We start from the raw sequence: 20,126 nt of genomic DNA, 5'->3' as shown, positions 1-20,126 counted from the left end.
TACAGCAGCGGAGGTTGCCATTGGTAGTGGGTAGTGTATTGAATGTATTTATTGGTTATTATGCCTTAACCCCTTCATTACCTTAGCGGCTATACGCTATGCTAATGAAGCCTCATTTCTGAACTTTTAATAATATTGTGCAGGAGCAGGGGGTCCCCTGAGATTAGATTTCTGTCTCAGGGTACCCCCTGCTCACTGTACAATATTATTAAAAAGACAGAAATGCTGCTTCTTTACCATAGCGCATAGCCGCTAAGCTAAAGAATGATTCTTTAATGATGTGTGTGTTTTATTCACAGTGTAGATGTGCAGGGGGTCTCCGGAGCTGAAGCGCACAGGTTTCAGGTCTGGGGACCCCGTGCCCCCCGAGATACAGGCCCCTTTAGGGGGTGCCGGTATCCCTCTGCTCTGCTTGGTTTACAGGCCGCGATCACGTGATCGGGGCTTTTAACGCAGAGGGATACCGGCACCCCCTAAAGGGGCCTGTATCTCGGGGGGCACGGGGTCCCCCAACCTGAAACCAGTGCGGTTCAGCTCCAGAGACCCCCTGCACATCTACACTATCAATAAAAATGTATTTCAAATGTATTTATTTGTATTTATTTATTTATTTATTGCGGGGATGCTGTGTGTGATTATTTTTTATTGTGTTTAGCGGGGGTGGGTGACGGGGTTTATAAATGTGAGTTTATAAATAAAATAAAGAATATTATTTCTAGGGGCCTTAGAACAGAAGTTCCCACGCCAATTGCGCGCTCATTGCTCTTTTGTTACAATGTTGCTGGTCTTGCGGGTTTGCAGTCTGGCAGCAAAAAGCAGTTTGTACAGTAGTACTGAGTGTGAGATAAATTAACCAGTTCTTTTATTGCTGAAGTCGCCACCAAAAACTTTTATTTACAAATACAGTACAAAAACCGTGCAACACACAACAACATTCAGTATCCTTTGTTTAAGTACAGCAGGTACTATAGGGTAAAACATGTACTGTACAGTACAGCACAATATTACAGTATGGTCTCACTGAAAGTCCTCCCCATTTTCCAGCCATGGCCGATGCCTTGCATGGCGCAAAACGCCATTAATGCAGTCTCTAACGCCTCTCATTACAGGATCTGTAACAGGGTAATAGCGCTGCATTTCTTCCACAATCTTTTTCCTTAAATTGGCAGGAAGGGCCTTTTTTTGGCGATTCCCATCATAGTTCACTTTGAACACCCACTCGCAGTACAATGTGTAGGGAACATGGTGTTTAAATATGATCAAGGCATACTTGTGTGGTATACCAGCACTCCTCACCCTATACTTCTCCCTCAGCGCCGGTGGCAGATCGCACAGGGAGATGTCGGGCTCTGTTTGTATGCGAGCGGGTGTAGGAGGTCTTTTGGGAGTGGGTGTACTTGAGGCGATGGGCAATGGTAGGGTGTCTGGGAGGAAGCTTTCCTCCGGTAGTGGTCACCGGGTTGTCTCCTGGCGTGGTCTTGACGGGGTTGTCATGTCCTCCTCAATAGCATAGTACACTGTATCTTCTGGTGGAGGGGGTGTGCTTGGTGATGGAAGGGGGTCGAAGGTACCATGCATCACATCCATGTCACCCCCCTGCTCCAGCGTCGGGGAAACAGGGGTATTAACACCGAGCAAATAATGTATGCCCGCTATGTCTGCCTCTATCTTGTCCATCCGTTGATCCATACGTTGTTCCATATGTAGCATCCGTTGATCCAGCCGCTGCTCCATTTGTAGCATCCATTGCTCCATATGTAGCACCGACTCCAGAAGCAGATCTAGCTTTGCCAGCACACTAGAATTCCCGGGGAGATCCACACTTAGCCCATTCAGGATCCGGTCTAACGAGCTGCTTGTGCATGGCATCTGGAGATCTGGGGGGATGGGTGCAACGGAGGATGAGATGGGGGTTCCCTGGAGAGAAGCGGCATCGATGGAGAGTGGAAGAGGTGACCTGGGGATGCCCGGTACAGGAGAAGCTGCAGCGTGGTGGAAGAGGGATGGAGAAGGTGACCGCTGGATTTCCGGGAGAGAAGCAGAGTCGTCCAAGAGCAAAGGAGACAGTGACCCGTTGATTTCAGAGGCAGCAGCATCTTCAGATGGAACCGGAGAAGATGGGGGTGGAGAAGCCGGGCTGAAGATTTCCGGGACAGCTACAGCAGAGTCGTCGAAGCTTATGGGAGCAAGTGGTCTGCGGATTCGGTGAGTTGGCTGCCATTCGTCTTGCGTACCGAGCACAGTACCGTATTTCTTCTTCACATAATAAGACTGACGTGTTTTAAAAGCCTTAGCCTTTGGGGTCAGCAGAAGGTTTTCTTTGTTGGCCTTAGCCTGTCGCTTTGCCTTTGGCTTGGAAACGGTAACTGCCTTTCTCTTTTTCAGTGTGGCAGGCACAGCAGAGGTGAGATGGTTCTTTCGTCCATAGAACCGGGGCTGCTCCATGTAAGCGGGAGGCACAATGCAGTATCTGGACAATGGCTCTGATAAAGATCAGCAAGTGGTGGGCTATGCAACGTGTACAACCTTTTATGCATGGTGGCCAGGTACAGGTGTTGAAAGTGGGTGGTCTGTTATGTGAGTCATTAACATATAAATACACCATCCATTTTGTGGATTCACTGCACATTGAATACACATCGACTAAACATCGAATACACATTCTTGTGTTTGTATTTCTTTCTACAGTACTCGCAGCATTGCCTGTTAAGAAGATTTCAAAGGATCTCAGCATGAGAATGAAGGAGATGTACACGAGCGGAAAACGAATTGCAGATATCCAGCGCTGGTTAACTGCTTCTGGCCTCGTTGTGCCATCAAGCACCGTGTGCTATCATGCACAAGGAAAAAACAGAGACCGCAAAAAGGCACCAAAGATAACAAATGCGTAAGTATACTGTATTTATAAAACTTAACCAAAAAAAATATAGAAAACTGTAGTGTACATCTACAGTATACCGTATTTATATAGTATATTTATTATATTACAACAGTATATACTGTAGTGTACTGTACTGTATGTGTGGTCAATTTATATTTTTTGTGCAGCAGTATACACTTTTGGTATATTGCTATTCATCTTACAACGGAATATACAGTATATGATGTGTATTTATTATGATATAACAACAGTATACCGTATTTATATAGTATATTTATTATATTACAACAGTATATACTGTAGTGTACTGTATGTGTGGTCAATTTATATTTTTTGTGCAGCAGTATACACTTTTGGTATATTGCAATTCATCTTACAACGGAATATACAGTATATGATGTGTATTTATTATGATATAACAACAGTATACCGTATTTATATAGTATATTTATTATATTACAACAGTATATACTGTAGTGTACTGTATGTGTGGTCAATTTATATTTTTTGTGCAGCAGTATACACTTTTGGTATATTGCAATTCATCTGACAACGAATATACAGTATATGATGTGTATTTATTATGATATAACAACAGTATACCGTATTTATATAGTATATTTATTATATTACAACAGTATATACTGTAGTGTACTGTATGTGTGGTCAATTTATATTTTTTGTGCAGCAGTATACACTTTTGGTATATTGCAATTCATCTTACAACGGAATATACAGTATATGATGTGTATTTATTATGATATAACAACAGTATACCGTATTTATATAGTATATTTATTATATTACAACAGTATATACTGTAGTGTACTGTATGTGTGGTCAATTTATATTTTTTGTGCAGCAGTATACACTTTTGGTATATTGCAATTCATCTGACAACGAATATACAGTATATGATGTGTATTTATTATGATATAACAACAGTATACCGTATTTATATAGTATATTTATTATATTACAACAGTATATACTGTAGTGTACTGTATGTGTGGTCAATTTATATTTTTTGTGCAGCAGTATACACTTTTGGTATATTGCAATTCATCTGACAACGGAATATACAGTATATGATGTGTATTTATTATGATATAACAACAGTATATTTATATAGTATATTTATATTACAACAGTACTGTATACTGTATATTTTGTCTATTTATATTTATAGTACAGCAGTATACATTTTTTGTATATTTATATTTACTGTATATTACAACATTACATGTACAGTATACAGTATACATTTTATATTGCTGCATATTAATAACACAATATAATTTCTTTGCATTGTAGGGAGACTACTCTTCTGGTGGACAGAATAAGTGAGGAGAATGATGAGAGGAGCGCATTAAGGGTTAAAAACACTCTTCAGGAAAACCACAATCTGACTGTATCCGAGAGCAGCATAAAGAAGATGAGACGCAGAATTGGATGGAAATATGGACGTGTGAGGTTAGTAGTGGACAGTACAGGAGGTACTGTACTGTAAAGTAAAAGTGTTGTTTTGCAAACTGTACTGCGCTGTGACGCTAACATTTTTTATTCATTGTCATTACAGAGCGTACCCCATGATACGGGATGCAAACAAAATCAAAAGAGTGCTCCAGGCCCAGGCATGGATCGACAGCGGTGAGACTTTCCAGGATTGCATCTTCACTGATGAGTCTACTGTGTCGCTGGAGAGATTTGCAAGATTTGCGTTCCACAAGAAAGGCCGCATAACTTTGAAGCCACGGCCAAAACACCCTGTGAAGCTGTATGTGTGGGGTGCCATCTCTAGGCGTGGACCGGGATGCATTGTCGTCTTTGAAGGTACAATTTCTCAAATATAATGCCGCCTAATGCACTGTACTTGACTAGTGTTGCCTTACCGTATGCACTGTACTGTACTATTGAGCACTTTTCTTTTCTTGCTATAGGAATCATGAATAAAGATTTCTTCCAAGACAACATTGTGCCCGTGATAGTGCGATACATCACACAAGACTTTCCCAATGGTCATCGCTTTTACCAGGACAATGATCCCAAGCACACCGCGTCGACGGCGCATATCCTTGAGCGCGGCATCAACTGGGTGAAGACGCCAGCGGAGTAAGTGCAGTAGACCGTGTCCCATTTATATGTTCCCCACTGTTTTTACTGTGTACTGTATCTCTTAAACTAATTGTCCTTTCTTTCCAATCACAGATCGCCAGACTTCAATCCGATCGAAATGGTCTGGCATCAGCTGAAGGACCACATCCGTAAAGTGGCGAAACCCTCCAAGAAGGACGAGTTGTATACAGCCATAATGAGTTTTTGGAACGATGTACTCACCGTGGAACGATGCAATAAATATATAGACCATATTGCCACTGTGTTGCCCATTGTCATCGCGCGCAATGGGCAAGCATCAGGAAAGTAGTACAGTGCTGTAGTATTGTACAGTAAGTACAGTATGATACAGGTAAGTATGGCACAGTTTTTTTCTTTCCCAATAGTCAGAGTATACAGTAGTTCCAGTATACAGTACAGTAGACTAGTTTGACAGTACTACAGTAACTGCCTACTAACTGCTCCATTGTTTTCTTTCCAGAGAAAGCTGCACCAGCCACCTACTGTACAGTAGTTCTACCATAATACAGTACGCACATACAGTACAGTACAGTAACTGAACAAAGTTTTGTTTTCTTGTCGTTCCAGGAAAAAGGGTGCCCAAGGGGGAGGGGGGGCCTTGTGTGAGTCAAATCTGCTTGTGCAGTCAAATGTACAGTATATAAACAGCAGTAATGATGTACACAAAACCTCTCCTCTCTCAATGAACTACTGTACTATTATTTCACATTACTGTATATTGTACGATTATTTCACATTACTGTATATTTATCCTGTATATTTTCAGTAATTTAGAAGCAGTGGCTGTTCTGAACAGAACAGTTACTGTAAGCAAACGGATGCACATCAGATTTACATTTCAAATTCGAGAGGGGATTTTTCCAAAGCAGGCAGGCCTCCCTCTAAGGAAGGTGGATGGTGGGATGATACAGTACTCTGGCTGGCCTCCTGCTGAATCTTGTTACCGTAGCCAGCCCAGGGCCAGATTAACAAAACAATGGCTTGGATTGGATTAGCCAGACGATTGATGCTTGGCCAGGGAGGGATTAAAAACTCTAAGGGAGGGGGTGGGTGGTGTAGCTGTAGGATTGTACTGGAGGGGGTGGGTGGTGTAGCTGTAGGATTGTACTGTGTCAGTATTTCCAACGGCAGGTCACCCTAATAATTGCATGAATAAACCCCCAAAGACAAGGCCCAAATATAGTACAGTATACTGTATACTGCATACTGTATACAGTACAGAGCTGTATACTGTATTATAAATAAATAATCATACAGTACTGTACAGTATGTATTATTGTGTGTTGATGTTTTGAATTGCTGTTAACTTGAAATGTTTCACCATTGTATTGTACTGTATTTGTAAATAAAAGTTTTTTGTGGCGACTTCAGCAATAAAAGAACTGCTTAATTTATCTCACATAAAGTACGTGAATACGACCGCAATCACCATTGTACAGTAAATGGGTGCATAGGATGGAACGACAGGTGCTAAAGGGGTATAAATATGATATTTATCAGTGTTGATCAAAGAGAGTTGATCAGAAGGATTCCCCTTATAAAGTATACAGCACTCTATTGTCATTCATACAGTATACTGTAGTAAAGGGTAGACAACACATGGTCTTGCAGTATACTGTATTACTAAAAATTTGTCAGGTTGACCAGAATCACTGCGGATATCGGAAAATAGAATTAATAAAATTGTATTATTTTCTGATATCCGCAGTGATTCTGGTCAACCTGACAGATTTTTAGTAATACAGTATACTGCAAGACCATGTGTTGTCTACCCTTTACTACAGTATACAGTACTGTATGAATGACAATAGAGTGCTGTATACTTTATATGGGGAATCCTTCTGATCAACTCTCTTTGATCAACACTGATAAATACAGTCATTTATCTCACACTCAGTACTACAGACTGCTTTTTGCTTGCAATAAACAAACAAACAGGGAAGCGCTACTGTATACTGTATGAGTTAGGATCAGGCCCAGCAGCCACTTTATGTTGAAAACCACATATGAAATGAGCATAAAATTGCATGAATAATTACACAAAAATATATAAAATAAATAGCACAAATCTCTGACAGAGAGAAATTGTCCAGGTGGTGTGGATATAGGTTAATGCCCCTGTCTGATAGGACAGACTCGGGCAAGAATGGCCTGTGAGAGGTGAATATCCAGAATGGTAGCTGGGATGGAAAGCGCTACCAACTGTGCAGGTATTGAAGTGTGTAGAAATGGGAAGGTGCCGTAGGCATCAAATGTGGAAAGCGCTCACCCAGACTTCATACACTTTGCGCTTTTTGCTTGCAGACTGCAAAGCCGCAAGACCAGCAACATTGTAAAAAAAGAGCAAAAAAAGAGCAATGAGCGCGCAATTGGCGTGGGAACTTCTGTTCTAGGGCCCCTAGAAATAATATTCTTTATTTTATTTCTAAACTCACATTTATATATAAAGTATATATTTATTTCTCTTCATGTATTTATTTAGATTTATTTATTAATTGTGGAGCTGCTGTGCGTGAGGGGCCATGGCCAGGATGGGGGGGGGGGGGGTAAGGGTACAGTATGTGGGTAGGGGGTGAGGGTGGTTAGACCTCACAGTACATTATGCACATTGGGCCCCCCCCTCCCCACATTTACATACACTGCACGACATCAATGCAGGGAGGGTTTACCAATGCAGGGAGGGTTTACCAATGCAGGTAAGGCTTTAGGCCTTTATATCTCTCTCCCTTCATTGTAATCTGTTTAACAGAAACATTAGGGGGGAAGGGGCTTTAGGCCTTTATCTCTCTCTTCCTTCATTGTAATCTGTTTAACAGAAACATTAGGGGGGAAGGGGCTTTAGGCCTTTATCTCTCTCTCCCTTCATTGTAATCTGTTTAACAGAAACATTAGGGGGGAAGGGGCTTTAGGCCTTTATCTCTCTCTCCCTTCATTGTAATCTGTTTAACAGAAACATTAGGGGGGAAGGGGCTTTAGGCCTTTATCTCTCTCTCCCTTCATTGTAATCTGTTTAACACAAACATTCGGGGGGAAGGGGCTTTAGGCCTTTATATCTCTCTCCCTTCAGTGTAATCTGCTTAACAGAAACATTAGGGGGGAGGGGGCTTTAAACAATGCTGTGTATAATGTATAAGGTTTTTTACAATTAGATAGATGTAATCCTTGGTTTTGTAAGGGTTAGTTTGCTTTTAAATTGTCTTTTCTGGTTGGTACTTACAGTATATATTGATTTTGGTTTACTTGATTGGTTAAAATACTGTAGTTGACTTGTTTGGAAGTGTTTGTATTTACTGGTAGAGTAGCTTGCAATTATATTGTTAACATTCATTTGCAGAATGTACAGTACGGTATATGGTGCATAGATTTAATGCTATGCATCATTTACAGTATACAATGTAAATGCAATGTACTGTGTGGATTATAATGTTATGTTTTATATTGTAAAATAAGTTAGGATTATTAAATGGATTATTATTATTGTCTGTATAGAGAAGCGTTATCTGTAGGACAGTATGATTTTGATAACCATTCTACATGTATTTGTACTATTGGTTCATCATGTGTGTATATATACTGTATATATATATATATAATATATATATATATATATATATATATATATATATATATATATATATATATACATACTGTATATATGTATACAGTATGTATATACATGTATATAACTATGCTACCCAGCACTTATGCAAACTATTTTTCTGGACTGTGACCTTTCATTTATTTTTTCACTAGGGACACTGATAACAAACACTACTGTAGGTTATTCAATAGGCGTTCATTAGGTATTTTCCTATATACTGTATGCTATTCATTAACTTCATTGCTCTACACATCTAGGGATTTCATTCCACCTTACCGCCTTTCCTACACATGATTTGTGCTGTAGGCATTGGTTATATTACTGTATGCTAATGCAGATGTGTGATGCTTTGAGACTGTCATTTATACTTTGACAAGTCTACCTTTTGGTGTGTAGTGTGCATTATCCTTAGCGTTGTATAGGTGCCTTTGAACCCAGTAACCTATTGTGATTCACTTTGATTCTCCCTAGTGTTTTTTGAGTCACTATCCTTTTCATGTTTAGGGTTGACAGTGTGTGTCGTTCCCTAGTGCTGTTCATTAGTGTTTAAGGGTAACACCCGTGACAGGGGTCCATGCCTCTTTTTTAAGTGTTTTAAAATCATGTACTGTTTATTCATCCCTTTTTGCACTGTGTCAAATAAATAAACAAATATATCAATTGCATACCTGAGTGCTCCCATACGGGTTACTTTTTTCTCTTTTCACTCACATACAGTATGTATGTATATACTGTATATATATATATACACAGTGTATATATGTATACTGTATATATATAGAGTATATATATATACAGTGTATATATATACAAAGTATATACTGTACAGTATATATTTATTTCTCTTCATGTATTTATTTATTTATTTATTTAGATTTATTTATTAATTGTGGGGCTGCTGTGCGTGAATTTTTTTTATTGGGGGTGAGGGGGGTGTTTGGCCCTTGGTGTGAGTTTACGACTTGCAGCAGCAGCACAATTAATAAATAAATCTAAATAAATAAATAAATAAATAAATGACAATAAATACATTTGAAATACATTTTAATTGATAGTGTAGATGTGCAGGGGGTCTCCGGAGCTGAAGCGCACAGGTTTCAGGTCTGGGGCCCCCGTGGCCCCCGAGATACAGGCCCCTTTAGGGGGTGCCGGTATCCCTCTGCTCTGCTTGGTTTACAGGCCGCGATCACGTGATCGGGGCCTTTAACGCAGAGCACTCAGCACTCAGAAACACAGGCCAGGCAGATTTAACACACACACACAATAGGGGGAGGTTTTTTTACATAGCTTGCAGGGAAGCTTAACGCACACACACAATAGGGGGATAGGGGGAGGGGTTTTTACATAGATTAGAGAGAAGGCAGGGCGTTTTAAAAGCGAGAATAGGGGGAGGGGGTTTTACATAGATTAGAGAGAAGGCAGGGAGTTTTAACACAGACGTGAAAAATATGTATTGAATGTATTAATTGTTTATTATGCCTTAACCCCTTCATTGCCTTAGCGGCTATCCGCTATGGTAATGACGCAGCACTTTCCGTATTTTTAATAATATTGATCAGGAGCAGGGGGGGGGGTTCCCTGAGCATTAATTTCTGGCTCAGGGAACCCCCTGCTCACTTTACAATATTATTAAAATAATGCTTCTTTACCATAGCGCATAGACGCTAAGGTAAAGAACGAGTGTTTATTTATACTGTATATTGTATGTGTTTTATTGATACTGTACATGTGCAGAGGGTCTCCAGAGCAGAAGCGCACAGGTTTCAGGTCTGGGGACCCCGTGCCCCCTGAGATACAGGCCCCTTTAGGGGGTGCCGGTATCCCTCTGCTCTGCTTGGTTTACAGGCCGCGGTCACGTGATCGGGACCTTAAAACGCAGAGGGATACCGGCACCCCCTAAAGGGGCCTGTATCTCGGGGGGCACGGGGTCCCCAGACCTAAAACCAACGCGGTTCAGCTCCGGAGACCCCCTGCACATCTACACTATCAATAAAAATGTATTTCAAATGTATTTATTGTCATTTATTTATTTATTTTTTGGCGGCTGCTGTGTGTATTTTATTGTTGTGGGTTGTGGGAGGGTGGGTGAATGGGGTATTCGCCCCAACGATGGTTGGGGAGGGCTTGCGGGGGGGGGTAGCGGGAGGGCTTAACCCCTTCATGACCCTAGCGGCATTAACTGCTACGGTCGTGAAGGGGTTAAGTGCACCCGCAACCCCCCCCCCCTCCCGCAAGTCCTAAACTCACACCAAGGGCCAAATACCCCCCTCACCCATCCCCACTACACACAATAAAGCGGGCACAGTGGGTTAACCCCTTCATTGCCTTAGCGGCTATCCGCTATGGTAATGACGCAGCATTTTCCGTATTTTTAATAATATTGATCAGGAGCAGGGGGGGGGGGTTCCCTGTGCATTAATTTCTGGCTCAGGGAACCCCCTGCTCACTGTACAATATTATTAAAATAATGCTTCTTTACCATAGCGCATAGACGCTAAGTTAAAGAACGAGTGTTTATTTATACTGTATATTGTATGTGTTTTATTGATACTGTACATGTGCAGAGGGTCTCCAGAGCAGAAGCGCACAGGTTTCAGGTCTGGGGACCCCGTGCCCCCTGATATACAGGCACCTTTAGGGGGTGCCGGTATCCCTCTGCTCTGCTTGGTTTACAGGCCGCGGTCACGTGATCGGGACCTTAAAACGCAGAGGGATACCGGCACCCCCTAAAGGGGCCTGTATCTCGGGGGGCACGGGGTCCCCAGACCTAAAACCAACGCGGTTCAGCTCTGGAGACCCCCTGCACATCTACACTATCAATAAAAATGTATTTCAAATGTATTTATTGTCATTTATTTATTTATTTTTTGGCGGCTGCTGTGTGTATTTTATTGTTGTGGGTTGCGGGAGGGTGGGTGAATGGGGTATTCGCCCCAACGATGGTTGGGGAGGGCTTGCGGGGGGGAGGGGGTATAGCGGGAGGGCTTAACCCCTTCATGACCGTAGCGGTATTAACTGCTACGGTCGTGAAGGTGTTAAGTGCACCCGCAAACCCCCCCCCTCCCGCAAGTCCTAAACTCACACCAAGGGCCAAATACCCCCCTCACCCATCCCCACTACACACAATAAAGCGGGCACGGTGGGTTAACCCTTCATTGCCTTAGCGGCTATCCGCTATGGTAATGACGCAGCATTTTCCGTATTTTTAATAATATTGATCAGGAGCAGGGGGGGGGGTTCCCTGAGCATTAATTTCTGGCTCAGGGAACCCCCTGCTCACTGTACAATATTATTAAATCTCTCTCTGCTGCAAACACATCTCGCCCCCAGTATGTGCAGTAATTTACTGAACATGTACTGTAGAATAAATGCATAGTTTTATTTATTCGGGTTTATTACACAGTATACTGTATGGCCGGAAAACATCAGCATACAGTACAATATAATCCATCGAAATCCCCCCATTAGCCATTTTCTTTTCTGAGGAAAAACAAAATGAAAAGTTTTAATGTACAGTAATGGTCAGCCCCCTAAAGAAGTACCCAGCCAGCCCCACCAAAATAATACGGCAAAAATACAGTACTCACCATACTGTACAGTATTACTAAATTTCCCATTCAGCTTGCGCCGGCGCCGGCCCACTTCCAGTCCAGCTTTCATCATCACCCACGTCGATAGTTTGCAGAGGGACTAGCCCACCTGTAGTCAGCGGGAAATCGCTTAGGTACATGCAAGCTTCATCAAAACTGGCTGCGAAATCCATCTCAGAGTTGTCACCGACGGCGGGGGCATCATGATAAGCTGGTGCTGCTGCTGGTTCTGGTTCTGGTTCTGGCGCATTGCTTGGCAGGGACTGTCGCTTCTTATTTCGTTTTAACACGACCCTTCGCCTTTTGCCGCCTCCATTATCATAGATACGGGAAAAACCCTGTGACACACACCAATACCCTCCAACAAATTGGGGCTCAATACGGTGAAAACAGGGGTCACTACATAACCTTTTCCTTATTGCCCGCTTCCACAAATGAGGAGTTGGCGAAAATCTGTAAAAGTCATAGTTTTCGATAAAATACTGATAAATTTGAACAACTGTTGCCATCTTATCCTCTGTTGCATTAATAGCGGCCCATATCAAATAAGCATAACTTCTGTCAGGTTTTTGGAAAGCGGGCTCCACTTGAACACTCATGTCTCTGTAGAATAGTGTAAGCGAAAATGATCTTTGTCTTTACTGCTGCGGCCAAGTTTATTCGAGCATTTGCCCGTTCTTGGCCGCAGCAGTAGCCTGGCGCGCACCCGAGAGTGACGGGCGCGCGCCGAAGCAGCGGAAGAGCGCCCTCCGATCGGGGCGCTCTCCCTACCGCTGCCGGGTCCGCCGGGTCCCCCGGAACCCCCTGCCGCCGTCCCGCGATCGCGGGACACCAGGGGCTCCCTCGGGGAGCCCTGGACGCGCGTGCAGGTGGCGCACGCTCCCGAAGACGCGTGACCGCGCGTCTATGACGCGCGGCACGCAGAGGGGCGGCCACTAGCATGCCGGGAAATCTCCCGGCTTGCGGATCTGGCCGCAGTGCGATAAACTGTGTCGCCACTGTATTTAATACAGTACTGTATGTAAAGCCTAAATTGATACATTTTTTGCAACTCTTCCTTCAGTCTCAAGGACAAGTTACAATACTGTAGCATACTGTACTGGGATAAAGTAACTTTTTTTGTAAACGAAACAACTTGCAAAGCCCACACATTACTTAAGTCATGAGTTTATGCCATCTGGTGGACAAACGAAACATTGCAGCCTAGTAAATTCTTCTCGTTATCATTTAACAGATCAGCCGCCCGTCAGCCAGGCATGAACCGTGGCTGGGAAGGCAAACGCAACGCAGCATGCAAGAGGTGAGCAGCGGCGGATTCCAGGTATCTGCCAGGTACAAACCGGACATTTGCTCGAATAAAGTGTGTCGGTGCAGTAGGATCACTAGGAGTGAAATTTTTGAATGCGGTAATGTGTGTGCTTGTGATACTCGTTGTCATCTATGTTTGTGTCACATTTGTCAAAGGCATGATCCACAAATGTGCTACCCCCTCTGTAGACATGATGCCATTGTTTGCAGAACCAATTTACAGCTTTACAGCAGTCCCTTGAAGAAAGAAGATGCCAAGTACAGTGTTCTAACTCTGGAAAATAAAATGGCCGCAACGGCATACGAGACTATGACTACATTTGGCAGACACCCTCTTGCACTTTCCTATACCCTCAAGCATTATCAGATGATGGAGCACCCGTGTGCCTCCCAACGTGTTTCTGGACTAAAATCATGCCAATAATTCTCAAAAATTCTCAATTCTCAAAAACAATGTTTTAAAGAATCAGAGGAGGAACTGACAAAGTTGAGACATTAGGGGGTCTGACGTAACAGCATTAGGATCTAAGAAGCCATTTTGTTTGACTATTTTAGTCCGCCATCTTGTCTTGTCTTTGTAAGTTTTTATGTCATCTTTCTACGTGAAGAAATCTGCGTGAACGAACGTGTGAAACAGAGAATGGAATGTTTTCGCTCCTAGCTGATTTTATTGATCTTTCCTCATCCAATCAGCTCCAAATGAAAGTGTAAACAGGCAAGAAGTTATGAGAAGCCTTGTTAGCAGTCTCAGATTCTTACAGTGAAACTGTTTCTCATACTAATATGCCAGGTGGCTGAACAGACACATCACATTTAACCCCATAATGATTTTTAGCTTACCTACTGTGACGGGATTTTGCCCGGGATTAAAGGGGTTACACCCCAATTGGCCACCCTCTACCCTCACCTGGGAAGCAAGGGGTTAACTGGACTGAGGTCCAGTAATGTGTTTTTACCACGCTTCAATATCCAAATGCTTATTCCCCTGTGTAACTGTATTGTGTTATCCTAGTGTTTGCACCCACACATACACTAGGGCTGCTGCGGGAGGGAAAGGGTTAATGTTAAAACAGTGATTATAGCCCTTTGTTTAAATTACCCTCAAAGATGCCTGTCTACTAAATGCAAATGGTCAGGAGAGCGACCAAATGGTTAGGAAACAGCCCTGATCAAAGGCTACCTGTTTGCAGGAAGCTGGAGTGGATTGTGAGCGTTATAACTCACACTTACAAACCATAGTATCCTGCCATGTGGTAGACTGGCCAAACGTCTCTGATTTAGGAGTGGGGCTACAAAATGAGTGACCTTATTAAATATAAGAATATTATGAGATGTCCTTGGCTGAACATGCTAAGAGTTACATATGTGTATTCGTGGGACTTACCCGCAACTAACGGTTACAGACACCTGGTGTTTAGCCTGTCCTAACAGACAGATATTAATATCTCTCTTAATTTTAGTATTACACGGTAATATTTAGTCTCATTGGGAGCGTCATGCATTACGGAATGTATTAATATGTATCGCGTGCCAGTAAGTACTTCTGAACTGAAGTTATGAAGTTATTTAGATAGGGAAAAGCAGTTTTTAAACATCCTTGGGTGGGAGGAGTTTTACTCTGAGGAAAACTGTCAACTTCACCGCTGATTTATGAGAGGGGCTGGGTTTAGGTTGTGTTCAAAGGGAAATAATTGTATAAGAACCAGGCTCAGCCTATGGCTATTGTCTTTCATGTTTTTCGTGACTTGGGATTATGAAGATTGCTGTATGAACTGCTAGTCCAGATGTGACTGTTTCATCATTCCATTTAAAGTGAGTGTCTATATTTTGCCTGTTATTTGTATATCTTGTGTGTTCACCTTTATCAAGGAATAAATTATATTTTATCATATCTAAGTCTCGTCCCAGTTCAACCCAGTTATATATATATTTTTGGTGTATTATTAATAGCCTGTCACAAAGCTCCCGTCACGCTTTGTTTACGGTAACGCTTTTGATCATCCCTTCTCGAATTTGATATGTAAATCTGATTTGCACAACATTGTGAAATTGAGAGTTAAAAAAAACATTATCTGATTCATGTTGTTGATGCAGTAAATTACCACTTTTGGGTAATTCTTTCTTTTTATTTGGTGTAGGTGTGGGGGGGTGGGGGGTTGTCAATGATTATGATTATCATGAATGTAAAGAAATATTTATTTTATTTTATCAGGAACAAAAAATACAAATATACAAATAATCATGAATAATACAAAATGCAGTCTTTTGAGGTTTTGTGTACATCATGACTGCAGTTTAGATACACTTAACTGTACAAACAGTTCACAAACTTTACACGATACCCCCCTCTCCCCCAGTCCATCCTTTTTTTCTGAAAAGACAAGAAAACAAAAAATTAGTGCAGTTATGTGTATACTGTATTATGACATTGTGTGCTGTGTAGTACTGTCAAACTAGTCTATACTGGAACTACTGTACACTGTCACTACTGTTAAATACTTTGTAGCCAGATGGCTGGTGCTGCACTCTCAGGAAAGAAAAAAATTGAGCAGTTAGGTGCATATTATGGCATTGTGTACTGTATAGCTACTCCATATTGGACAACATTATGCAGTTAGTACTGTCAAACTAGTCTATACTGAAACTACTGTATACTGTGACTACTGTTAAATACTTTTTTAACCAGATGGCTGGTGCTGCTCTCTCAGGAAAGAAAAAAATTGAGCAGTTAGGTGCATATTATGGCATTGTGTACTGTATAGCTACTCCATATTGGACAACAGTATGCAGTTGGTACTGTCAAACTAGTCTATACTGGAACTACTGTATACTATGACTACTGTTAAATACTTTGTAACCAGATGGCTAGTGCTGCTCTCTCAGGGGAAAAAAAATCTGTGCCATACTTACCTGTATCATACTGTACTTACAATACTACAGTACAGTACTATACCATACTACCTTCCTGATGCTTGCCCATTACGCGCAATCACAATGGGCAACACAGTCGCAATATGGTCAATATATTTGTTGCATCGTTCCACAGTGAGTACATCATTCCAAAAACTCAGTATGCCTTACGCCAACTCATCCTTTTTGGAGGGTTTCACGACATTTCGGATATGATCCTTCAGCTGATCCCAGACCATTTCGATAGGATTGAAGTCTGGCGATCTGTCATTGGAGGGAGGGGAAAAAAAAGGACAATTAGCTAAAGAGATACCGTACACAGTAAAAACAGTGGGAAAAAATGAGACACGGTAACCGCACTTACTCCGCTGGCGTCTTCACCCAGTTGATACCGCGCTCAAGAATATGCGCTGTTGACGCGGTGTGCTTCGCATCATTGTCCTGGTAGAAACAGTGACCATCTGGGAACTCATGTGTGATGTGTTCCACAATCTCAGGCACAATTTCTCTTGGAAAAAGCTTTATTCATGATTCCTATAACAAGAAAAGAAAAGTGCTCAAAAAACTGCACACTAGTATAGTACAGTGCATAAGGCAAAAGCGTGTGACATACATTTTACTGTACCTTCAAAGATGACGATGCATCCTGGTCCACGCCTAGAGATGGCACCCCACACATGCATCTTCACTTGGTGTTTCGGACGCAGCTTCATAGATATGCGGCCTTTTTTGTGGAATGCAAAGGTGGCAAATCTCTCCAGCGAAACAGTAGACTCGTCATTGAAGATGCAATCCTGGAAAGTTTCTCCACTGTCGATCCATGCCTGGGCCTGGACCACTCTCTTGATCTTGTTAAAGTCCCTTATCATAGGGTACGCTCTGTAATGACAAGGAATAATTTATTTATAGGTACAGTACAGTTTCTTAAACAACACTTTAACCTCCTGTACTGTCCAGTACTAACCTCACATGTCCATATTTCCATCCAATTCTGCATCTCATCTTCTTTATGCTGGTCTCGGATACAGTGAGATTGTGATTTTGCTGCAGAGAGTATTTGACCCTTAAGGCACTCTTCTCATCATTCTCTTCACTTATTTTGTCGACCAGAAGAGTTGTCTCCCTACAGTGTACAGAAAAACAACAATCCGGTAAGTTACAGTGCAGTAGGCCACAAGTACAGCACATTATTTACAGTAAAAATAGTATAAAATGAGATAGATCTACACAATATATAGTTCAATTAATATGCAGCAATATAAACAATAGATATACTGTATTATATACTGTAGTTATATAAATATACTGAAATAACTTTAAAATGAGATAGATCTACACAATATGTAGAGAAACAAAGGACATAAAGTCCATCCACGGTGCAGCAGAAACAAATCACAGTCACATAATAGTTCATCCAATAGATCCCATATAGCATGGATAATAACAATCTTAATCCTGGGTATATAAATCCTTATATAGCTGCTCAAATGTACATAATGAAAATACTGATATAAAGTGTACAGTAGTTGAATCCTTTAGCTCATGAATAAGTGGCCGCCATCTTAACCGGCTTAAATCATAAAGTGGGATTTATAGGGTACTGGGGAGACACAATTACCAAAGGTAGTGTCACCTTTTAACCAACCACACTCAGATAAAGCCACAGACATATAGGTAACACTAACAGTATGCAGCAGGACAATACCAGAGTACACTCACTATTGTAGGAAGTGAAGGTGAACAGCAGGAACTCCATCAAAGCGTGCATCCAACTTGATAGAAGATCAACAGCAGGAAAAACCTCTAGGGAGGAAAGTGGAGCACTGCGCAGGGACAAAATGCAGAAACCGGCACACCAATACTAAAAAAACTGGTTTATTGATCGACGAGGTGGGACACCAACAGCATAGCAACCACCCACTCTGACGCGTTTCGGGCTAGGCCCTTTGTCAAAGAGTATAACCCCCATAGTAAAACACACAACTTAAATACACATCTTACCTAATTGATGGGATCCATAACCGGAAGTGACATATGCGGGACAAATCGGAAGTATCACGAGATTAACCAATGAGACTGGAGTATCTAGGAGACAAACTGAGAGGGCCTCATAGCACCACCTAGCTTGGAGGACCCACCAATGAGGTATAAGCTATACAAAAAGACAGAAGTCATAGCCTCACTGAGCGCTCTCACGGCCGGAAGTGACGAAAGCAGAACCAAACGAAAATCTTGCGAAACTTCCAGTGAGACTGGAGTCTCAAGGAGACTAAACGAGTACACCCTATAGCGCCACCTGGCTTGGAGGATGCATCAGTGAGGTCACGAATGACCTAACATATACACATATTGTCACGCCTGTATGCCCGCAGACTAAGCTAGACCCCAGTACTGAGGTGGGAACGGTATGATACCACACACCCACAGCAGTGGGAGCAAGCCCGGAGTGTGGTATAGCGTTGCTGGGCCTGTTGGAAGAGTTGTTAGAGTATACTTGCAACGCTTGGGAGTGTCCGTGAGAATAGTCGTGTCCGTTAGCCAATGTCCAGGGATCCAGAGGGTAGAGTCGTCAGGGGGGCAAGCCAGGTCCGTGGAAGCCAGAGGTCAGCAAAGTCATACGTGTAGCAGAGTTCAAGGGATACCAGAGAGCAGAGTAGTCCAGGATCAGCAGGGGTCAAAGCCAGGGGAATCCAAAGTAACACAGGAACAGGTAATAGCAGGAGCACAGAGAGAGCACAGCATAGGTCACGTACACACAGGGAAACAGCAACTATGCAGAGCGAGGAAGAGGTGGACAGACCGGTATTATAAAGGAAGGTGCACCAATGACAGAGAGGGGAGGAGTAGAGAGAGAAGTGGGTCTATTTTGATCCGGTTTGAAACTGATTGGCCGGCGAAGCCGGCCAATTCAGTTTAACAGCAATTCTACTTGTTGCCAAGTAGAACAAAAGATAAATCAGTCAAACAAAAATTAAATGAACCCAACAAGAGCACTGATGAAGTGCACTTAAAACAGAAGGGTTAAATCTAAAGAACCCTTGATAGGGGACACCGAGCAAAGCACCCCGCCTAACGCCCACTGGGAGGCAAACTCTGAAACCGTCCCAGTAGACTCGGCGTACGAGTACTCTGCCCGAATACGGGAGTGTACCAGTGCCCGAAACATGGCCACGATGTTTGTTGGGACCCCCCCTCCAAACACTGCTTTCTGGTTTTACAAATGGCTACCTTAGCCAATGCCAGGAGCAGGCTGATCAGGAGATCCCTAGGCTTATCGTTCCGGGACACTGGGCACCCAAAAATAAAAAGATGAGGGGAGAAGTGTAGCCAGAACTGCAGGAGAAGGCTCCTCAAGAAGGAAAAGCGGGGCTGCAGTCTGGCGCAACTCGAATAAATGTGATACACGGACTCCCGCTCGCCACAGAAGGGACAGGCGGCGGGGGAGTCCGTGAAGTGTGCCAAGCATTCTCCTGTGCTCAGTGCACCGTGGAGGACCCTCCAACTCAAATTACCGGCGGGACGGGGAACCAAGGATGAATAGAGTTCCCTCCACCGGGGTCTCTCGTCCTCATTCACAGGGAATACCTGCCTCCAGATAGTATCTGGGCGAGTGACAAGGGCGAGGTAATGCACTATATGGAGCACTAGAGAATACAGGTCTTTCCTCGGCATGCCGCGGAAACATGCCGGGGACATATCC

The sequence above is a fragment of the Ascaphus truei genome, chromosome 1 (assembly GCF_040206685.1).
Source record: "Ascaphus truei isolate aAscTru1 chromosome 1, aAscTru1.hap1, whole genome shotgun sequence".
NCBI lineage: Eukaryota > Metazoa > Chordata > Amphibia > Anura > Ascaphidae > Ascaphus > Ascaphus truei.
This window is presented reverse-complemented; position numbering follows the sequence as displayed.